Here is an 8,144-nt window from a genome sequence, read left to right as displayed (position 1 = left end):
TAATCAATTAACATCAAGGCGTGGTGGGCGAGAAGGCGGGTGGTTGGCCCAAGAACAGGTGGGCGGGCCATGAAGATCGGCCCAGAGCAGGCCCCCTGTTACACACCCACTCTCCAGATGGGATGGGGACTTTGCTTCCTCAAATGGAGGTTTTACCCAGACTGATTTCATGCTTCCCACAGGAAAGCATGTGGATTTTGCCTCCTTAGAGTTCCTTGGCAGCTAATTCACATCTGCCCAGTAGTCTGAGGGTATATTTCACTACTTGATCCATCATACTACAAATCTGTTTTCTTTAATATGTAAAGGGAAACCCAGCATCTTCCAAAAAATAAACCCCAACAACAACACTATTGCTGAATGCCCAGGTTCATGCCCTCCTGCCCCCATCTGAAAGGCAGTGCACATGGGACCAGTGAGCATCTGTCCCAGGATGCTCACTGGTTGGAAGCAGACATTCTGGGCACTTGCTGTCACTGAAAGTGTCATCTATACTACATAAAATGGTGCTGGCAAATCCCAGTCTCTTAGATCAGTCATGAGCCATGGACAAGTCTCCATCTGGCTTCCAGCATCCCAAAAGGACTTTCCACCACCACCTTGGGCTGGCTGAGTAGCCAACTCTCTCTACCTTAGTGTACACTGGGGAAAAAATTCTATATCTCTGGTAGAAGGGGCTGTTGCCCAGGCAGATACGGAGAAAGCAGAGACAGTCAATGCTTCTAGGGAAAATTGTGTTCTCTACTCTGTGTCCTCTTCAAGGGTCTAGAATTTTTTTTTTTTTTTTAAACTCAGGCTTTGTGCACAGAGTCTGTTCACTCTCAGTGCACATCCAAGAACCTACTGTGGTGATGCACCAAAGCCTCCACCTCACCTCGGAGTAGCCAGTGTTGGCTACAAATGTCCAACTCGGGATCCTTCAAATTCTGGTTTATTAGGCGGATTGAAACACTGTAATGAAGTCAAATCATAACCTTGGGGCTGGTCCCCACACACACAGTAGTGAGCTACAAATGGGGGGGGGGAGTCGGGTATACCTATCCCACAGGCACTGGAGTCTGCCGTCGATGGTCAGTCGAGGCTTCTTCCAGCGTGGTGTTATCCTCCAGAAGGGGGTCGCCGTCTGGTCCTTCTGGCTGGACAGGTTGGGAGCTGGTCAAGTTGGAGATCAAGAGCGTGCCCCTGAGGGTCACTTTTCACTGCTTTTTAGCTGGCCTTGACAGACTTTGGTGACTCCCCAGTTTTCAGGTTTGCCCAATCCAGGGGTCATTGACCCTCATGGGACTTCCCCCTCGGTGGCTACTGGATGGCATCTGTCAGCCCCAGGGGGCATCTGCATGTACGTGCAGGTTTGGGAGTCCATTGATGAATTTTGAATAGGGCTCTGGGAGCAGTTGATCTGGAGATATTCGGCCCCAAAAGTTGGTCCCCGGCGTTGATTAACTCAGACCGGGGCTTCTAGCCCTTGAACAGTGAAGTTTAGAGAATTCCTGGTTGCTACATTGTCTCCCATTGATTTCTTCCCTTGGTTGATCTGTGGTTTCCCTAGGTGTTAATTATTGCTTGTTGCCGGAGCCTGCTACTGTGTTATGTATTCAATCACTGATTCACTTGCTCTTTCAAGGGCCCACCTGATACAGGGAAGCTGCGGTTTGATTCCTGCCCTTGTTAACATTGTTACAGTGTATAATGTACTTCCAAAACTAAAAACACATTTAGTTAAAAGGCGAAGAGTATAAAATATAAGCTACAAGAGTAATGCCGTGGCACACAAATAGATACAAATACCGAAATACAAAGGGAGATACAAAATACACACACACAAACTTTAAAACACAATTTCTTATCTTATAGTGAAAGAAAGAGGAAGGAAGAAAAGGTAGAAGAGGAGAAACATATCCAAAGAGGGGAAAGCAAATGCAGGCAAGAGGAAAAAGGGGCTTTCTGCTACACCAGCTGACATACCAGGAAAATAAGGAACCAAATGGGCAGCTAGGGGTCCATCCATGAGTCCTGCACAGCCCAGTTGTTGCAGTGTCTCAGCAGTCTCTGGGATAACAGTCACCTCACTCGCACACTTCTGCAGCATTGCCTGGGGTACCCTGCACCCATTCAGGAGTTGCTGGCCACATCCTAGGGAGCCATCTTCCATAAGGCTGTTGTGCTGTCCTCCATGCCCAGGACAGCTCTCACCCTCATGGGCAGTCATCGCTCAGCACAGAAAAATCTTCTTCCTCATGTTTTTCAGCTGTGCAGCCACCACTACCTGGTACAGGCTTCAAACCACTTGGTTGCACGAGCCTCTAGCTGTTGCCCAGGCCCAGCAGGAGTGGGTGCTAGCTGAGGCAGCCCTGAGCACTTCTGCACACTGGGTAGCACCAGTGGTTGTGCTGTCAGCAGTGGCACTGGTGGCCAGGATGACAGTGTAGTAGCTGCTATTTTTGCACACCCCCTCCCCACCTTAATTCAATGCCCAGGGCTGATGCCCTAGTCAACCCCACCTTTAGCTATGCTACTGCTGGGTGGGGCATGATCCACAATCACTATCCTGCAGGAGGGTAGGCATCTGTTGCAATATATGGGCTGCATGCAGGCCAGCTCACTGTCTTGCTCATACCAGCAATTTATGGTTTCCAAGTGCTCCTCCAATCTGGCTGAGCTGGGCCCTCCTCCTGACTTCCATCTGGCACAGGGGTGACCAACCTGTGGCTTAAGTGGCATAGGCAGAACTTTCTGTGTGGTATACAGCAGCCGGGGGGGAACAGGCAACACAGCTGCAGATAGGAGAGGAAGCAGAAAGCAGAGCAGCAGATCAGATGGGAACAGAAGGTAGGGAACAGAAAGCAAGGCAGAAGAAAGGGAACAAAGTGGCACTCAGGGTCTTGGGCTAATTTGTGGCATGTCTTCCAAAAAGTTTGGATCCCACAAATCTAACAGCTTCGAAAGGATCCCCCAGCTCCCTTTGCTCCTATTCTCTCAGTCCCTCCTGCTCCCCCATGTGGCCCTGGGACAGATCTATTTTGTTTTGTATGGGAAGCTACATCAAGGTTTGGCTCAAAGTTCCTGGAGCCTTTTCCACACCAGGTAAAAGGAAATGCTTAAAAGGACTTGGGGCAGAGGCCACCATCAGTGAGAACTGGGGGCACTGACTGATTCCCCTGTAGCTAATCCCACAGACAGGAGCAGCTACATCCCAAGGATGCTGGCTGATGCCAGGACAGGGATCTCCCATAGCCCCACCTTCCCAGGCTGTAGGAAGAAAGTGCTCAGGGAGCTACTGATCTCAGCTCAGGAACAGGGAAATGACCAGTCCCTTTCTTCAGGCCAGCAGAGACAGTGAAGGCCCCTCAGTTCCCTCCCCTTAGCTCTCCAACTATCTCCTCCCCAGGAGAAATTGATGAAAGAGCAGGTTTGCTGAATCTCAATGGGCCTGGAGGAAATGGAAATGGACCTGCCACTAGCAGCCTAGCTCCCTCCCCTTACCCTAACCCCCAATTCCTTCACATAATTCCCCCAATATACAGCCATCCCATTCCTCTTCCCTCCCCACAACTTGCACCCACTCAGCCCTCTCCTACATCCTTTCCCAGAACAAAACCCCTGCAGACCCCATTCTAGTAGCTCTCAGACCCACCCTGCCCCCAAAGAAAGGCCCAACCCAGTATGGCGAGTCCGTTTCCCTCCCACCAATAAAAATCCTCCAGACAAACTTAAGCTAAGTCCCTCTACCCACTGGCTTCCCAACACTCCCACACAGACATGTGCTCTGCATTGCCATTTGGAATGGAGCCTGTCTTGCTTTTAGTAACCTGCCAAGGTCAGAGGCAGCAGGGGTCAACGATCATTGTATATCAGGCCACACGGTTCTGCTCTTGGCCCCATCACTGACCTGCTGTGTGACTGTTGAGCAGGTCAAGTCATCTTTTGTGGGTCTCGTTCTTCTTGCCTTCCCTCTCTCCCCAATAGATCAATCAACCTTTTGCAAACTAATCTATGATCAGAAGACAAAGGCTTCTAGGCAGGACTTAAGCATGGTTAGTCTATTGCAAGTGAGAAATAACAGTTAAGAGCCAATGGGCACCATGATCTTTGTAAGCATCATTTCAGATCCCACCTATCACCTGACTTGCCCCATATCCACCCCTGAAACAAGTGGGTTTAGAGCCCTCCTACAGCCAAGAGGAGAACTGGGCATCACGGAGAAATCCTACTTGCTCTTCTAGGTCATCAGAAGGGGGAGGAGGAGAGGAACAGCAATTGCTCCTGTTCACACTGCACAAGTGCACTCTCCCCTCCTCGTTACTAGGGGTCCATCCAGAAGGGGAAGGATTCAACTGCTTCAAGGCCATGCAAGCAATCCCCTCCCCACCAACTCCTCTCCCAAAGTAACACCCCAAGCTAACCCCTCTCCCAGCCCCCAGGTCTCCTGTCTGGCCTCCCATCTAGAACCCCAAGATTTCTGATGGGACCTGGAAGCCTTGTTCTCCCACCTCTGTTATCTTCTGGAGATGGCCAGCCCTTCATCTCCTCAGCTGATCCATGTGTGTCACATCCCTTCCAGCAGAAAGAACACCCATCTCTGCTTTCCCCTGCAGGTGCTCAGCCAGCTGCTCAGGACTAAACTAGCTGAATGCTAAGCTCACCCTTTCCCTCCTCCCCCTCCAAAAAGGAGGGATTCCTCCTATTTAGGCAGCCTCAGACATGGGAGTGAGATACTCCTGACCAATTAGGCAAGGGGAGGCAGGGCTTTCCCAGAGCCTGTAAAAGTTACAGCCTTGACTAGCTGCTCTCACAAGTATGGTGTTCAGAAAAGTGAAATCTGAGTTTCTCCTTCTGTTCATTATCCTGTGCTACCTTGCTAAAGGCTGAGTGCCTTTAAGGGACAGTAGGAATGGAGCATCAGCAGGACCCCACAAAAATAAGAGGTGGGTGTGATAAATGGTTTGATTTCCAGTATTTATCTGTGTAGATCTCATGCCCAGCATGCAGCACCAGGGGTTCAAGGTTAGCAGGGAAGATCTGTTAGAACCATACCTGTACCCAGGTGTCCACACACCCTCACCGCCACCTGAGGGCATGAAGGACAGGACAGACCCAGCTGCACCTCACGACTCTCATCCTCTGCAGCAGAGACCTCCCCTGCTCTGTGCTTGTAGGATTAGCTAGTCAGATGGGCTTTGCTAGCCTATCCTTGTGGTAGGTTTCCTGACAGGAGAAACATCATGTATCTGGGTCCATAAAGGCAGTTTTCCTTAAGTGCTCCCAGGGATAACTGTTCTTCTGGCATGGTCCAGTGCCCACCAAGGTGTTGGGGTTTAAAGCCCACTTTATGGAAATGGGAGGCTCCTCCCTAGCTTGCTCCTATGTCCATATGCCTGAGAGCAGGTGAAACTTGGGGGCATCTGAACCCCAAGTCTCCGGACTTGGGCCTGCACATAAGATGCCTGCCAAAAAACTTTAGAAATATCTGAAGCCCCTGGTGGGTGTGAAGGATATTTGCCAGTTGTAGGGACACTTATGGTTCTGGACCGACTCATGGATGTAGACTTGATTTGGCTGATTTGGCCTGGAACACGAAAAATTTATTTAAAAACAAAAAAAAAAAGGATTAGCTTGTCAGCTGTGCTTACTTTGTCCTTTTTAGAGTACCCTGTTGACAACTTGTACTAAGTTTCTCTGGGCCTTTGCTCTTATAGCAAAGGCTGCATTTCAGAAGTTTGAATTCTACTACAGTTGTGTCCATGTGTTGTCTGGTTGAAAGAAGAACCAATAAACCTGCATTGCTGTTCCATTTAGCCACTCCTTCCCCAGGCTGACAGAAAATACAGGGTTTCCTACATAAAGCTTTAGCTGTTAGTGTGCTCTAGGGAGGCTCTCTCAGACTGTGAGAAAAGCCAAGTCCAGGCCAGACCTCCAAAATCTTCCCCAGTGACTCCCTGAGCTATCACCTGGTAAGCCATTATTTTCCCAGCTTGCTTCTTCAGCTAAGATAACCTGCCTGTGACTGCTGAGACCCAAAGACAAGAACGGCTTGTTTAGTCCAGTTGCTCTAGGACACTAGGAGGTTTGGCTTGCTGCCTGGAAGATGTGTATTTGCTTTCATCCTTTCCTTTCACAGTAAGGAGACTCCCCACTTCTCTCCTTGGGTGCCTTTCTGGAAATCTGAGAGGAAATGCAAAAAACTATCTCCAGAGCCATGAGAGACAGGAATCCACCAGGAACTGCACTCCTTCTTACCCTGATGGACTCCAGTCCCCTGTCATAACTTCCAGTGCTGGCCTGTTGGGCTCCTCAAGTTCTGCAGACTCACTCTTACAACCCCACTTCTAGGGTGAATCACCTTCCCCTACAAGCCATCGTCAGACTGAGTAGAGCAGCTTCAACAGTCACATTATCTGGACCAGCATGAGGAGGAACAATTGACTTGGCATCAGTATCTTGTTCCTCCTGTGACAGGGCTGGGAGCCCTTGACCCTTGGTCTTTCAGGTGGCTTCAACATTTTCCAGGTTCTCGTGAGACGTGCAGCTGAGCCTAGGGAAATCCCAGTGGCAGAGACTCAGAACAACTCTCATAAGTGGCTTGATGTTCCATGCTGCTCTGTGCCTGGCTCCTTAGCACAGCAAGTCTATGAGGAACTGTCCAGGTCCTCTAAACTGGCTATATCTAAAAGAGACAATAGACAATGCTCTGTCCCTTAGCCTTTGAGGGTTCCCACTTGCATGCAGTGCCAGGATTGCTCAAAATAATAACCATCCAAGAGAGAGACTTGACTTAGCAGAGGTCTCCCCAGCTGGCACCGCAGAAGTATGACCCTAAAAGGGTCCATTAGCATAGCATGCCGGTGCACATGACCAGATCCCAGGACCTCTGGGTGAGGTGTGACTAACTGTTTTGGGATAAAATATTCCAGTTTATGGACAGAGGTCCTCAAAACGGCTGAAAGCTCTCCTGCTCCAGGAATGACTGAGAGCCAGGGCATCCCTACAAGCTGCATTGGATGAAGCATATATAGCTGCATACACTCCATGATCAAATCTACTGCGATGTACAGAAGCCTTCAGTCTTCAGGGATTCCCAAAGAGGTCCAAACAACAACAGAGAGCAGGAAGGCAGGACCTCACCAGTTCAAAGGCTGACAAGGTCCTGAGTTTCCTGATGGACTTCAGATCTCCTTTGTGTACTGTGCAATTTGTTTGCAGCAACCTAATGAGGGAAAGAGGCTAGACTTAAGGGATCACAGGCAACAATGTATTCCTGATTACAAGCACCAGAGACAAACTGAAACATCTAAAAGGAAAAAGTACCTTCCACTGCAGGTTCTTGACTTGCTCCACTGTCCTGTGCCTTCATTTCAGCCATAGGTTTGACCGTGCAGTTGATAGACCTATAGAGGATCCCAGCTTGTAATGCCTCCCATTTGGGTAAGTGTTGCTGCTGCATGTGGGTTATGCAGCTCCTGACATAACTAGCCAGCCCTCTGCAGAACTAATCAGCCCACAGCCTCAGCAGGAGGCTTCCTCGTGCTGTCCAAGTATTTGGGATTAGGGCTGGAACAGAAATTCAGAGTAAAACTGTCACTGGAGGAACTCTTTAGGGACAATGCAATATAGATCTAAAATCCAGGCCTGTCCTGGGAAACCCAGCACAGTTGGTCACTCTACGCAGTGTGAGCTGGCAGTTCTGGTGTTTGGATTCCCTTGCTGTTTCCCCCAGCTGGCAGCAAGAAGGGAGCTGCACTTATGGCTGTGTTGACTCCCAGCAGCCATCCACAAAACAGTAGGCTTGGGACCAGAGCTGGTACACTCACCCCTTCCAGGCTGAGGGCCCGATTTTACAGAGATCATTTTACAGAGTAAGCACATGTGGTGATTGCAGCTGTGTCCACATCTCAAAGCAGGCTGGGAGGGCCTGCCTATCAAAAATTGGGACACTGAAGCCCGTCAAGCTGATGGCAATATTATATCTTGTTTCTTCCAGTGAGATGTCGCTAATGGACTCTACAGTGAATATAACTTACTGCCTTATTACAGCTGTGTGCTCAGTGGCTGACAGCAGGCAAAGGCTGCCCTCTAGCGACCCACGTGTTACAAAGGATTGAGGGGCACAGGGGCTGCTGTTTTTTTAGGTTGACTGTTTCACTGGG

General features: G+C 49.6%; 1 long non-coding RNA gene across 1 annotated transcript; it reads right to left on the bottom strand.

Annotated features, from left to right (window-relative positions):
* Positions 1-1,887: 1,887 nt before the first annotated feature.
* Positions 1,888-4,643, bottom strand: LOC102382392. The gene is made up of 3 exons (XR_003094313.1): positions 4,491-4,643; positions 3,890-4,040; positions 1,888-2,774 (listed from the first exon to the last, which is right to left on the bottom strand). It is a non-coding gene; the product is annotated as an uncharacterized LOC102382392 (long non-coding RNA).
* Positions 4,644-8,144: the final 3,501 nt, after the last annotated feature.

Source organism: Alligator sinensis, unplaced genomic scaffold (genome assembly GCF_000455745.1).
Source record: "Alligator sinensis unplaced genomic scaffold, ASM45574v1 scaffold511_1, whole genome shotgun sequence".
NCBI classification, from domain to species: domain Eukaryota; kingdom Metazoa; phylum Chordata; order Crocodylia; family Alligatoridae; genus Alligator; species Alligator sinensis.
The sequence above is the reverse complement of the archived record's forward strand: the minus strand, read 5'-3'. Positions and strand labels throughout refer to the sequence as shown.